This window comes from Leuciscus leuciscus, assembly GCF_965113295.1.
Source record: "Leuciscus leuciscus genome assembly, chromosome: 8".
NCBI lineage: Eukaryota > Metazoa > Chordata > Actinopteri > Cypriniformes > Leuciscidae > Leuciscus > Leuciscus leuciscus.
In genome coordinates this window covers 22,091,463-22,107,025 of record NC_138732.1, presented here as the reverse complement: position 1 = coordinate 22,107,025, position 15,563 = coordinate 22,091,463, and the positions used below count along the sequence as shown (strand labels likewise).

General features: G+C 38.2%; 1 protein-coding gene across 2 annotated transcripts in view; it reads right to left on the bottom strand.

Moving 5' to 3' along the window:
* LOC309504233 (putative RNA-directed DNA polymerase from transposon X-element) overlaps window positions 1–15,563 on the bottom strand; it is a 126,947-nt gene that overhangs the window by 35,939 nt on the left and 75,445 nt on the right. The window lies entirely within an intron of this gene.

The following is a 15,563-nucleotide window of genomic DNA, read 5'->3' as shown; positions in this document are numbered from 1 at the left end:
GGTGTATGGTATAATTTTGTGTGGAGGGTGCGTACTGTCTTACAGCTGTTCCTTGTGTCCAAGGGCACTCCGTTTCTCGATGTCATCACCCCAGGACCCCTGCCAGCTGTTTACACTCTGGTTGTCATTCCAAATCATTCCAAATCATTAGGCAGCTCTCATCCAATCCTGAAGGTCTCTGAGGAAGTCAAATGTGCTGTGCTTTGTACAATGACCTCCCGTTCACTGAAACTTCCCCAGAAGACAAAGAGGGGATATTTGCTAATGTACTGTAGCCTATTTTTTAAGTCAACTTTTAGTAGCTATCATTAAGTTATAAATCATTTAGTTAAAAACCAGTAGTTAATGTAGTCATGTAATCTAATAAAGGTTACATAAATAATGCAAAATAATGTTTTACAATAAAATGTTGTAAAGAACATTGAGATGCTCTTGTGGGTGAACTTGATGTTCAGCCTCCACATCTCAGCAGGTAGAGGCTCAAAATGTGTCCTAATTACGGGGACAAAATTGTCATCCATAATCTATTGCAAACTTGCATTCAGATTAGGCTTGCTGCGGTAGTCGGTGTTGACGGTGTTTCCGGTGTTAATCCGCAACACCGGTATCATCACTTGCCCACCGTGACACTGCCCAAAGACAAACTTTTATCCCAGTACTTCTGTGATCATTTTATTTTTTGTAACACAGAAATAACGATACTGTGTGGTTGTTTTAAAGACTGAAGCTGTTTCATAACTAAACCTAAATAGTAACTTCTCTCTCTGGCTTAGTGGCAATGCAAACGCAGATTTTAATGTTCAGGTGTGATTTTGTCAAAGGTGTTTATATCGAGATGATCACAATATTTTAACGATTAATCGTGCAGCTCGAATCTGTTAAAGTTATCATTTAAAGTCAAGTGTTACTTAAGTTTCTCATAGATCTTATGAAATGTCAACCCTTTTATAACATTCCAATGCTAAATTTGTAACAGGACTATGTGAGTTGTTTTCTTGTATCATTATTTTGGAGCAGTAAATGTTACGTCCTCGGAGTCGTGGTTAAAACAGAGCTTGTTTGCTGATTCACAAAGGGAATGGAGACACTTTGTGCATGTGGCACAAAAGAATTTGACTTTGAGGAGAAGGTCAGAGCTGAATTAACGACAGCCACTCACTCAAGCAGCAGAAAAAAGGGTGTCATGGAAGACCAGCTATATCCGCTTAACATTAATGCGCTTCCTGCATGGAAATGCTTATTGCTATTCACTTTGATATTCTGAAAACGGTGATTAAATTTTTATTGTCCAAATTAGAATTTTAATTTAAAACATACGATCAAAAGACTCAATTTCTATGGCCCGCCAGCAGAAGTAATCCTTCATGGCCTGGCACTGTGGCATCAGGGACTTGCCCTTACTTTGAGCTCAATCGAGACGTGACTTTCCTCTTCACAACTCTTTCTTTCTTTCATTCGTTACTACTTTTGTTTCTCACACACTTTCTCAGACAGTCTTTTATACACAACTGCTACATTTGATCTCATGTGACTATAGTTTTATGTTAAAATCTCATCTCAAATCCCACTATCTGTTCATTGACCATCTGACACATGATTAATTTTTTCACGCTGGAAAATGCTTTCTCAAGCTGGCAAACTAATCAGTTTGGCTGACTTTACACAACTTTTGGAGTAAAAGCAGATTTGTATTGTTTCATGTGTTTACAAGACACCAGTGCTTTTGAGAATGAACTGATCACCGGATGTCTTGACGTTTTGCAGGTTAGTGTCCTCAAATATATGAGAAAAAATCAGTTTTGTTTGGGGCACTTAGCAAGTTACTGAGTGGAACTTCATTCATTCGTTCATTTATTTATTTGTAATATATATATATATATATATAAACATTTTTTATTAAATAAATTTTTTTTTTTTCATTTACGTTTATGCTATTTTCTTTCTTTCTTTGTATTTATTTTAGTATTTTTATTTTTTATTATTTCCTGAAATTGATCAAATGGGAATTTTTCCCCCACTGATGTCCATTAATTGCAGAAAATAACTGTTTTTGCAGAAAATTCCACTTTTTCCCCTTTCTGGTCTATTCTCATATACTTTTTGATAAACCTGCCCTTAACACATACAACTACAGTGATCTTTGGTTGGTACTTGGTAGCTGTTTAAATGGGAGGTTCATGAGCTAAAATGTGGACCCATGGCTGTGTGAGACTAATGTAGCTGAAGGTATTAATCTGTTTGGATAAAATGGAGGGGTCATGTGAGAGGGGTCACGATGAAACAGACCTGTAATCAAGCACATTACCTGCCTAATTACCCTCATAATCTACAAGACGAGAGACCAGAGTGTGGCACGCTGACCTTCACACCTACATAAACACGCTTATGTTCATACAGTTACATTTATATTGGGCAATGTGTTGAATTGTACCTGCACGGACAATTATAGACTTCTGCCTCTCTGTAATAGAACAATGGAGCAATTTACTGAGGTTTTATGATATAATCTTCATTGTTTTGTTAGCTGTGCAGCTTTAATTGTGGAATATTTCGTCTGGTTAATTGGAATGTGAGGAACACAAGCAGTCTGTGGATGGTGCATTGTAAGGGCACATCTGAGCTGGGCTCTGTAGAGCTGGATGTTGGGGATTGTGTGGAAACCGCCTGTGGGAGTTGCAGCTGATTAGTGCAGGAAGTGCAGCCAGCAGCGGCCTGGGTTAATGAGAGGAGATAAATTAACAGGCTAGGCGTATATCAGCTTTATTGAACAAACTCCCACCATTACAAAGGATTTGTTTTGCAATAACTTCCCCAAGATGAGTCAAATGAGCAAGTCTGGGATGCTGGTGATTGAGTCCAAGCAAATGTTTTCGATTCCTTGTTAAAATGATTCTCTTGATGGGGTTGGATCGAAATCAAAATTTTGTTTTCGGTATGATACAAGCCCTCTGGTACGTCAGCATCAGTTTACAGAATTGATGTCTGGGAAACAAATAAAAAGCCTCTAAAAAAAAAAAACATTCGCTAGGATGACTGTTAATCTGCACACTGATTACATGATATAACTTTCTCCTTTGCTTATGTAAACCTAATAATTTTTTTTTAATTTTAGATGAAAATCAGACACATAGCAACACATTCCCTGTCAGGTACTGAAATTGGCAAAATGCATTTATAGAAGGGCTGAGGATTGATACAGATTTCTAAATTCACAAGCTTTCGCTAGTGAATCCTATTTACAAGCCTTCAGTTAGATTCATTTGGTCCTATTTCAGTTGTCAATTTTTCTTACATATGAAATTGTCTCTCAGCCAACACTGTCAAGTTAGTTTATTAAAATATTGTAATTTATTAAATCCATCACTGAAACTAATAAAAACTTTATGTTGATTCAGTAACCATCTTCAATCATTAAAGGATCCATCAAATGTTAACTCTCGAGTTTGTAATTCTTTTGGAGTGAGTCATTAAAAGGACCAGCTGATATGAATCATTTGTTCTTGAATGAAACTGTACTGGTTTTGCTATATAATTTTTTTCAGCCCTATTTGGTCTGTATAAAAGGAAAGAACATTTAGTTTGTCTGTGTGTCTATTTCTGTATATGAAAGCTGTTTGCTCGCACATATGAATATTGAAATACAGCATCTTCTACTCTGATTCAGTTCTTTCGATGCCTCTTCAATAAAAAGTAACATTTGACCTTGTGATCATTTCACAAACTCTCCCAAATCCCCACTTGCTGTCTGCACTGACTCAAACAAGGCCTTTGCACTGATATTGATGAGTAAATATGTGTTATTGGTCTAGAGCAGAACCACTGACAGCAAACAGGGCCTCGGCGTTCTCAACTGTCTTGTGCTATGTTTAATGTGTATACAGACTGGCTAATCAGGCATTCGCACCATGCAGGGTTATTTGTGTTAATGACATCTGTAAACTGTGCCTTTTTCTATCTTGGAGCGTCAGCATCCTTGTCCGACATATAGCTGTTCTCTCTCTGCGGCAAACACAGTGGCGGGTAGTGCAAAACTAAATGGCCTGTAAATTATGAGCCGTCTGTTAGGTAATGATGAAGCTCTGCAGGGCATTCGACACAATTACAGTTGAAGTGGAGGGCCACTGTTGGCTCATTGTTTACAGATATTGATACACGCAAATTGACCTATGACCTCAACATGCCTCAGGCTTGTCTTGATTGAGATGGTGCATAGATTATTTGCTTCAACTGCAAATAACCTCTACCTTGGTGACTTGGTGTTTGAACTGACCGTTGCCCAGAATATATCCTAGGTAAGAAGTTTCTTGCTGTGCAATGGCCATATTTGGTTATATTAATCCTTTGATCTTTTCAGAGGATTTCTGCTTAAGTTCTATGCGGATTTGTGTTTAAACATTGATCTGATTAGCTTTCATTTGCAGTATGTTCTGTCAAAGAGCCCATGCTGCTCTTAAATTAGTTCATCACACATCACTGACAGAAGTGGGATAGAGAGGCCCTTGATGAATAGTAAGGTTCTAATTTTTTTGTATTATTTTTATTCATTTTCATAATCATTTCATAATGTATTTTGTGAAGTCAGAGTATGTTGTAGCCTACATGTGTGCTGAGCAGGGAGCTGGGAGAGCTATATTTTGCATACAAGTATGTGCAATGCAACGTTCACTGAGCAGAGATGTTCCAATGATGATGATACATCAAATGTGTACAGTTGGCATGTTCTTTACAAGGAAAGGAATGTTTTTCAACTGATACAAATGTACCACTAATGTATACACCGAGAAATAGTTTCTTAATATGGAAAGTGGATTGTACCATGTGCAAGCATGAGGTATACGTTCCATTTTTAAACATAAGCAAAAACGTTTTTCTACCTCACAAGGAAGTTGTAAGTCCCAGAGTGGTGTATATAAGCTCAATCTTTCTGTACCACCTCAGAGAAACATAGAGGCATGACGGGGTGAGAGGAAGGAGAAACATAGAGTCATGATGGGGTGAGGGAATAGAGAAATATACATATCTCTTAGATAGGGAAGAGAGAAATATAATAAATCTCTTGCCAAAATATTTGGTGTAGCTTCCGTGATTCAACCATAACGGGGGAAAGCATGATTTTCAAATCTACACTTATGTTGTTTTTATGATCTTTAAATTTTTTTTTGTCTTGCTAAGCCTACTAATGTTTTGCAATCCCCCCCCCCAAAAACAAACAAACAAAAAACAACAACAGAATTATTCATCCTTGACAGAACTGTCACTTAAATAATTGGATTGTGGGTTCAAGTGCTTGGATTTAAACCAAACTGCGCCTGGGGTGTGTTTACCTTTGCCAGAATTCCATGCTCAGTAATCAGCTGCACCGCTGATGTCCATCGCTCTGTTGCAAGTTTATTTCAGCCCGGACTCTTCCCTCCAGACAGCATATGCTTGACAAGGCCACCGTTACACCTCAGGCTCCAAGCAAGCTCTGGAATAACACAGGATAAGAAAATTTTATTGAATTAACCTTCCACCTCCATTGGTGGGTCATGTTTGATGAATCAGTGATGGACCGGTTTCTTGCCTGTGCTTTGTTTTAATTAAACATCTAAATGTTTACAGCAAGTCTCAACTAGCTGCTGTAGTTGCATTTTAAGGTTCCGTGATGTCTTTGCATGGGTTGGTTGGACATGTTACTTTATTGTCTTTTGTTTAATCCTAGAACAACTTTCCTGTCAAACTAACTTGGTTTCCTAACCCAACGTTTCCACATTTGCCAGGCAGTTTTATCCAAAGCATCTTGCAGTGCATGTTTTTGCCCACTTACGTTAAACTTACATAACCCTAACCCTTACCCTAACCCTATAATCTTAACCCTAAAATATAATTGGCATGGATGTTGTTTTGTGGATGGCTGCCAAGGGGGCCCGCTAGTGGGTCTGCAGAAAATATGAAGAAAAATTAACCCCTGAAGCCTTTTCTTTATCGTTAGAGTTTTTAAACTTTAAAAAACTTTTTTTAGTTGTTTGCATTTTGTCAACAAATTTGTACACAATTTATACAGTAAGATCTATTTCATTTTTGCATTTGATTATTGACTAGTGCTGCACGAAATATCGTTTCAGCATTGACATTGCGATGTGCATATCCATGATAGTCACAGGATGTGCGATGTCAAGTAGGGATCATAGTTTATCCATGATCCGTACAGAGACAGACCAGGCTCCACGGTTCAGAATGCATGCGATTCACAAATTAATTGCAAAGTTTAACCATCATAGAGTAAAAGTTTATCATGATCCTACAGAGACAGACCAGGCTCCACGGTTCAGAATGCATGCGATTCACAAATTAATTTCAAAGTTTAACCATCATAGAGTAAAAATGTATCAGTTGCACGTGTTTAGGTCCTGTCAGTTTAAACATTTAAGCGAGTTTAAAGCATTCAAGACCAAGAAGACGCGAAAGAGACCTCGGATTCGTTTTCTGTGCGCACAAAGTGCTAAATGCCGTCTTGGAAAGTATCCTCAAAAACACATTTGTTTGTCTTAAGTGAGTGTAAACAACTAAGAAAGGAAATTGATGCATATCATTATATTAGATCTGTGCATTAGGTCTTAGTGAAAAGGGACTAATATACCTGCTGCCATCTGTCATCAATGTTAATTAAATTACAAAGAAAATCACATTTGTAGCTTTAAGAAACATTAATTATATAAAATTTTTACAGTGAAGACTATGCAGTTTTATTTTACGTTTATTTTCTATGAGATACATTCCCCTACAAAATCACCCCAATCATTCTAGAATGATTAATTCCTTCCAAAAAGAGCTATTTGTCACCTGATGAAATGTTATTGTCGCAATCTATATCGGACAAAATATCAAACAAAATATCACAATGTCAGTTTAATATCGTGCAGCCTTGCTAAAAACCAACATGAAAAAGAATCGTGATAAGATGGTGATCCTGCCTGAAAATTTGTGATACATTATAGCCGTATCGCCCACTCTTACTCTAAACTCTTCAGCTGACAGTGTGAACGTGAATTAGAAAGGCCATGGCAAATTAGCTCCTTGGCTGGACAGAAGGATGATGTCGCTTTTCTTTTTGGCCCAGAGTCAGTGCACTACTGCTGGAGAGACAGATGTGCTTTCTGCAGGGCAGCTCATCAACATGAAGGAGCACAGTGCAGAGAACTTCCCGTCAGTGACCTCCGCAATCCATCGCTTTCACCCAGCCTGCGCCCATCCCGGTTAAATGGACCATAGATCTGTACGCGGGTTTACGGAGGAATCTCTCTGATTGCCGCTGTACCCCAGAGAGGACTAATTGAGCCCTTGCTGCTGGACATTTAATATGCTTAACAAGCTGAGGTGATGCTCTCTGATTAATGCGTGCGCACGCGCTTTTGTTAACGACGCTTGTTCTGAAGTAATGAGCAGGGTTAGTTCTGACGTAACACGTGGTTGAGTTAGAGAGATGATTTCCGGATGGGTGTGTGCATGGCCCGTTCGTGTCCATCTGCAAGTGCGTATGTGTCTGCCTTGCGGGACACACGCTGACAGATCAAGAGAATGGGTCATCTGATAGATAAGTGGGGCTCCTTTGGACACAGTGCCGGGAATCGGAATTATCTATCTGAAGTGCATTTGCTGCGCACTGGCACATCATTTGTTCCAGCTGGATTAGATCTACCTTTTAAGAGCTTTTAATAATATAAAATGGTGTCTGTTTAGCCTCTTTACAAAAATGGTCAATTTTTGGGATGTCTGGTTTAAAACCAGCCTGTGTCTGGACTGCTTTTAATGGTGGGTGTACTGTATTTATTTGTGTGCATTTTCTCAATATGTTTAGGGCCGTTAAACCACTCTAGATTTTAGCTATTAATAGGACGGTAGAGAGTGTCTTCACCCCATTTTAGAACTTCCTGCTAAACTTCCAATGATTCCTCAGTGCCATCCTCAAATACAAAGCCTGATTGGATACTTCACACACACGTTCACCTCCTTGATATTAATTGTCACCCAGCTCATTTGGGCTCATGGTGGCTGAACATGTACAGAACAGATGGGCTCTTCAGAACAGCTCCTCAGCAGTTTGGAAATTACCTATTCACCCGTCCAACTGAGCCCTGGTTAAATGGGGGCTCTGGAACTGCACTCCATTGGTGTACTAGGCTTTGTTTTCCCACAAGCTGGCCTGAATTCACTGGGCCAGTGCCTAGATTATATCAGAATGGCAATAGTCCATGAAAGAGGCCTGTAATATGACACAGCCTCAGACTGAATGATCCTTGATGCTCCTAATTCGCAGAACGCAGACGTATCCGAAAGAAAGGCACGTAGAGTAGACGTTCCACAGCTGAGATTTATTATGACGTGCTTCTCGCTCGCTATTCAGCTTCGCTGTACAGATTTATTGAATGAAAAGATGAGCATAAAGGTTCAATCTGATTCAATCACACTTCCTTGCCATTATTGGAAGCGAAACAAATTTTTCTCTCAGTTCTTGTAGAGTTTCATCAAAGGTGCTGTATTGCTGTAAATTTAATGGCTCTCTAATTGTTCAGCTGAACAACTTGACATGCCAGCCTTGTCCGTCTCTATGATGCATTCTTACTGATTCTGACAGGTCATCAACATGAAGCTTCAGGCATTGTGACCCTATTATGTAGTGGGTGTATTCATGCCAGGCCAAAAGAGGAGAATGAAGGAGATTCTCTGTGTCAGTCCCTGTATTAAATCTAGAAGCGACCCGGCTATTGAAGCCATTAAACCACACCACAGCACCCAGTCAGCCTAAATAACATTCTTTACAATCTATTTATTGCCACCACAAAACCAAATTGGATCGCTTTCTTTATAATTGCCGCAACTGAGGAAAACGCATGGAATTAAGCACCATTCTCGAGCTGTTGTTCAATTTACAATCGATAGGCTTATTTAAACTTGCTACAAGTTTACGACTCCTGTTGTTTCAGACGCTTTTGAATTGCTTTTATGTTGTGACAGGGTGACAGTCTCATCTCGCATTGACCCATTGATGCTGGAAGTTTATGTCCGGTATAAAAATATGCCCATAATGGAGAACAGATGGCCTCATGTGGACCGAAGTTACCTCATGAGAGCTACGCTAAAGGTGAATGAGATCTTCAGAGTGTGGCAATCTAGATTCCCTGCTAAAGATGTCAGGTTTTGTTGTTGTTGTTTTTTTTATGCTTATTTCTGTTGGCAGTGTCGGAGGTGGGATGGATATGGAATACCAAATGACCACTGCGCAGTGTGTAAGGTGGAAAGACATCTGTGTATGATGGAACTCCTGGCGTGAGGGAAATGAAAGTTTGGGTAATGTAGTTATCTTCTGACAACATGCTTTGTCAGTCAGCGTTCACTGCCATGAGCAACAGAGGTGGTCCGAACGCATGGAGCAGGTGGGCCGGGAGTTATATGACTCAAAGAAACGAGAAACAATGCCATACGTTAAGATTAGGTCCTCACATGCCTGTCAAATCAGTATTTCTTGCTTTATTTCTGCGGTCACACGTCAGGAGGTGGGTGAAGAAAGATATCTATTTTGCTTTCTGACAATGGTGTGCTGAAAGAAAAATGAAAAGGATGACAATAATGTTTGTGTGGAAGACAACCCCCTCCTGTAGACCTGTCCACCTCACGCTGCTCCTTGAGCCATTCAGACCTGCCAATTTAGCGAAATGAAGGGTTGTCCAAAAAAAACAACAACGAGAAACTAGTGCATGGGGTGTGATTTGTGGAAGGATGGGTAGATGTAGGTCATTTTTAGGGGAGACGACTTTGGCTGCATGGCAGATAGCTTCATTTGTGAGGTAAAGCACTCCATGAGGAGCTGATCAAATGTGGCAATATGCAGGAAGAATGAAGAGATTACTGGATACCTGAGTGGAACAAATGCTGTCTTTGATATGTGATTGTATAACAGAACAGTGGGACTCATGTACAGATAAAACTCTCTCCTGAGACCGTGGTTAAAAGGGAATGGATGCAGTGATTGATGTGTCTATCTTTGGTATTTTTGTTGTTCTTAAACCCCCTATTAAGTCCCCTGACATATGTCAGCCACAGCGATATTAAACGGAGCCATATGGTTTTAAAAAGTATTCTAAATTGTAAGATTATCAGCATAGAAATAGGACTTTCAGTGTCAACAGCTAACTTTTTTGACAATACCTGAATACAAATTTCTGTAATACTCTCCTAGTCTATACAAATTGTCAACCATTTTCTTCACCTGCTTTTTTCATATACTATATAACTGGCATATCTGAATTAATTATATAAGAATTGAAAGCTTCTGCATTATAACTGCATATAATGCATCTAAGCCATGCACAGACACTGTCTGTGTAAACATTATGATTATATTGCATATTTTTGTGTACACAATTTTTATAAAGACACTTGGTTAAAGAAAAGACAGAACTCAGGGTGAATTAAAAGTTTATGCTGCATCTATCAGAGTTCTTGGTGGTTCTGTGTGCGTTAAGCTGCTAAATTAATCCTTATTCTGAGTCAAAGTTTGTAGTTTCAACTCTGCTAAATTGGCTTTTTAGAGAGCAATACAATTTTTAATGCATTATTCACTTGGCAGCCATTGTCATGTAATTATCTAGACAGTTAAAATAAAGGAACATAAGAATGGTTTATTATGAGGTTTGATGTAATTCCATTTAAATAATGTTGTCACAACACTGTGACTTTACTGTGACTGTGAATATTTTGGACTTAGACGGCAGATTACGAGATTTACATTTTAAGAGGAACGCATTTGATGCACTATGATCCTATCCATTGTATATTTTTACTTTTTCTTTAATTCACAGACTACTCTACGTGCCATCTTTTTGTATATGTACCGTGTATATTATTATATGTACCATTATGAAAAGACAATAATTAAATTACTCAAGTTAAAATTTTTTACTGATTAGTTTAGCTGTTGCTGTATTAGTGTAGCTAAATAATGTTCAAACCAAGTTAAAGCAAAAGTAGTGATGATTATCTGAAACTGATTTAACTAATCAAATAAATATAATAGCTTAGAAAATAAATATATTGACGTGTTCAAAACAGCTGTGTTAACTTATCCAACATCCTTGCTATAAAAGATGTCATTTGAATTCAATGATCAGTCATTTTTAGCAGGCAGAGAAAAAATATTGGGCATCTGTAAAAATTAAAACCAAAAGACCTTTTAGTTTGAAAATCACTTGCAAAGTGAAAGGGGTAGGCTAGAGAGAACTTTATTGAACATGTGCCGAGTAAGTTTTATCACTCTGGCTTATTTGTGATTGGAGTCTTAATTATTAAGTGTTTTTAATTGTTCTCCGTCTCCCCAGATGTTCAAGGAAAATAAGAGCATTGAAAGATGTTCCTATAAAAATGTTGAGCTTTAATTGTAATCTTCATCACTTTAATCTTTCGGCGCCTGTGGACTTAAGCAACTATGGTCACCATGAAAAAAAAAAGTATGATGTGAAACCCTATCCCCCACATATCCTTTGGTAATTTATTGTTGGATTTAGAGCTGTGCTGGGTTTAATTGCATACCTATTAATCAGACGGATGGTGTGAAATTGATCTAAATAAAGCTAATGATGTCATCCTTTTCACCATAAACAAGGGCAGGCGGGCTCATGCGTAAAGCTGTCTTATCTTTCTGCAATTAGTCACACATAACCATGGAGGAACAATGTTTTGGGGGGCAGAAATTAAACACTATAATAAAATAATAATTACCACAGCTGATATCTTTGATTAATGGCAGTCTAGGGCTGCAACGGACATTGCAATATTTCGTTTTTCTGCAATATATATTGTGATATGAAAAGTGTTTCACCAGATGACTTGAATAGCTCTATTTGGAAAGAATTAATCATTCTAGAATGACTGAGGTGATTTTGTTGGGGAGGGAATCTGCATGGAAAATAAACAAATTACAAATAGGTCTGGGCGGGATGGTTCTTTCACATCTTATTGCGCTTGATTCCCATTGTGTGGAGTATTCATGTAAACACAGTCGGTTATGTCTCAAGTGAAAGTAAACAGATCAGTGTAATGGATCTGTGCGTTTGGTCTTAAAGTGACAGCAGCCTAATATACCTACCTGCTGCTCTGTGTCATTAATGTAAATCAAACAAAGGAGAAAATTACTTGCTTCTCTTGACTGAATAACTATTTAGTTTTTAGCTTTAATAAAAATACATTTAAATATTTAATTCATACAGTGAAGACTATGCAATATACATTTTTTTACATTTATTACATTTCTGTACTAATTCTAACTACATGTTAAATAAACCTATTGTACCTGAACAACTTAATTTGTTTAATTCATATTTTTGTTATATTGTATTTATCCTGTTGTTTGCAATTTGTTTCTTTTTTCTTCGTTTTAATAACAGAAATGAGATAAAATAACACAATAATTATATTGTTATCCTGAAATAGATTTCTCATAAATACCAATGAAATAAACTGTTCTTTGTTTTTCAGGTAGGTCTAACATGAGTTAAAACATGTGCAAATGATAAACTTTCAATATATGATGGTTAAACCTTACATTTAATCCGAGAATCACGTGCATTTAAAACCGTAGTGCGTGGTCTGTACGGATCACAGATAATTTATGATCCCTAGACTTGACATCGCGATATCAATGCTAAAACGATTTATGGTGCAGCAGTCTGAAAATGTCTCCTTTGCACTGGCAAGAATTGTGCTCAGATTAATTTTCCTTTTATATCTTTTGTTATACTGTTTGCAATAATGAATGAATGGACATTTGCCAGCGCAGTGCTAATGATCTCCAAGCCATAATTGCTCTAATTGCTTTACTCATAAATAGAGTCCCTTGCCACTGGAAACTATCATTCAAATATATGGTTTTATGATTGAATCTTGTCAAGAGGCAGTGTTAACTAGAAGAGGGGCTCAATTTCTGTTTAAAATGTTCAGGGTCCTGAACTGAGCCATTCAAAGATATTAAAAATAAATGAATTCCATTTAGTCCCAATAAATCTTGTTTTCCCATTTACCACAGGTCCTTTAATTTGTACATCCTGTCTCTCAGCCTGGATTTGCATTGCTTAAGAATATAGTAGTGACCTTCTCGCAAATATATCACAGCTAGCTAAAATGCACTCAGGAGAACAAATCTGCACACTTAGCATGTCCTGTCCCTCCAACCAGTGACTCGGCAAGAGACTTGTGTCTGTTGTAAACTATTATTATGCCTAAATTATTTGCATTCCACAATGCTGGTTTTACTGCATACCTGCTTGTATGGATTTAATGAGCAGGTTCAGTGTACGATTTTACATTTTCTACTTCGTGACATTGTGACATACGTTCAAGTAAACAAAAGTGGTCTCCTGGTCTCCAGCATGAGGTTCTGGATGGTTATTGCTGTGAAAATAGGCCTTCAGAGAAATGTATTCAGAATTATTAGACTGAGAACTTTTAGATGGCAAACAGGCCAAATAAACCAAAGTTAATTTTGGGGCTCAACAATCCCACATGACTTTTAAAGAAACCTCACAACATATTCATGGAACTTTGAATGAGATCTCAGGGTATGAATGTCAGCCCTTTAGTCCTCTTCATTTTGAAAGATGTTATAACGGCAGATAACACTCCTCTTGAGGTAGACTTAAATTACCTATCCATTCCCATAATCCACTGGGATACTTCAAGACTTTAATTGAGGAGAGAAACAGTTGCTAGCTTGGCATATTCTGTGCAACTAGATACATTTCAATTAATGTGAGTATATGTGCCCTGAGTCTATTGCTAGGCAAAATATAACTTGTAAAAGCAATGCAGCATATCAGAGTTGCGTAGCAGAGTAGTTCAGCTCTACCGGGCACACTTAAAAGTGCAGGGTGACTTTACATTATTTTCATATTTACATTGGCATAAGAAAAGTCGGTTTGCACCATGGGAGCTGTGTTATATTGCGGCAAATAAAGATGGGACAAGACTGTAAGGAGAATTACAATCCAGCCGGTGGGCTGATTTAATGCCTTTAAAATGGAGCAGGAAGTTTTAAGTGTGTCCATCTAAAAGTTGTGCAGACTCTGCGGACTGCGGCGGCGATAACACAGGTTTCTGCTGAGGGAGGCACTTCCTGTAGCTTGAGGTACAAGGGTCGCAGCCTGACAGATTGTCTTTGACTTCGCACACTGGCCATTGTTCTCATGTGGGCATGTGTATCTTCCACAGGAGCCATTACTCTTACACTCTATATTGTATTATGCTGGACCTACATGCTGCCAACAACCTCCAGCCTTGCTGGAATCTTAATACTTTTTTCACAGATGCTGTGAAATAGATATATTTGACAGTATTACTTGAAATTATTTTTATTTAATTATTTTATTAAAAATACATATCCATTCCTTTATTTTATGTATTATATGTAATCATAAATATTTTATTGTTTGTTTTATTTTTGTGTTTTTTGTTTGCAGTTACACTATAGAATTAGATTTCTGAGGTTCAGTCCTTTTAGGAGTGTTATTTTCTATTTTGCTGCATTAAAGGGATACTTCACTGATTAGCATTAAGCTTTGTATCAGTAGAAACCCGGTATTATTTTCGAATGACTGTGCTTCCCTCCCTCATGTCCCCCTGAGTCTTTTTTGGCCAGAGGCTAGAGGCTCAAGCCAGTAGTAGGAGCTAGTTCCACATGTTTTCAACCCACCCATAGGGGTGGGATCTCACGATAAAACGGCGTCTTTTTTAGTTTAGAGTCAACTAGTAGCCCAGGGCTGCCTTCCAGTCCAAAATTGTCATGCCCTTCACTTGCTAACTTCCCTCCATCTCGTTCACTCGGTGCCCACTACTGGCGGAAACTGCAATGGGTTGAATTGGAACGTCCTAAGCCCTTGATCACTTGGAATCAGTTATGGAGTTGATGTATTACTTAGAAAAAAAATTCCCTTTAAGAATTTGTTTAATGCAGCATCCAAATGTATATAGGTGTGTTTGGGTTGTTTTAAAACATTTTTTTAATAATTAATATATCATAGAGTTGTTTGTTGTGTTGGTGATTAGACGAGATCTGTGGTGATGTCACAATCATGCATCAATGTCCCACTGCATTGTGGGACATATAGGTGTCTGAATTGTACATATGAAGTAGACTCGCTCCCTCGGTCAAAATCAAGGGAGCGAGGATCTGTCCATATAAACTTCCATCGTCCACTTCAGGAAGTGGAACACGCTTCAAAATGGGGGCAGGGATTCCCCCGAGAAGTGCTTAGGGAAGTTCGCAAGTGCGTGTCTAAAAGTGGACTGGAATGCAGCTTAGTTGTATCATTTCTTCCGATACGGCCCTCTGTAACCGGTAGGTGTGGCTTGGGAGTGGCCTCGGTGGGCAGCGAAGCAAGTGCATTCTGGGTGTTGTTGTCTTTCATCCACATGAGCCAAAAATAAATTTTCTGGCTTTTCTCAGTCTAGAAGGCACCAACTTCTAAAATAATTTCACATTTCTAGGGCTGCTTGATTATGGAAAAAATCTAAATCACAATTATTTTGGTCAGTAT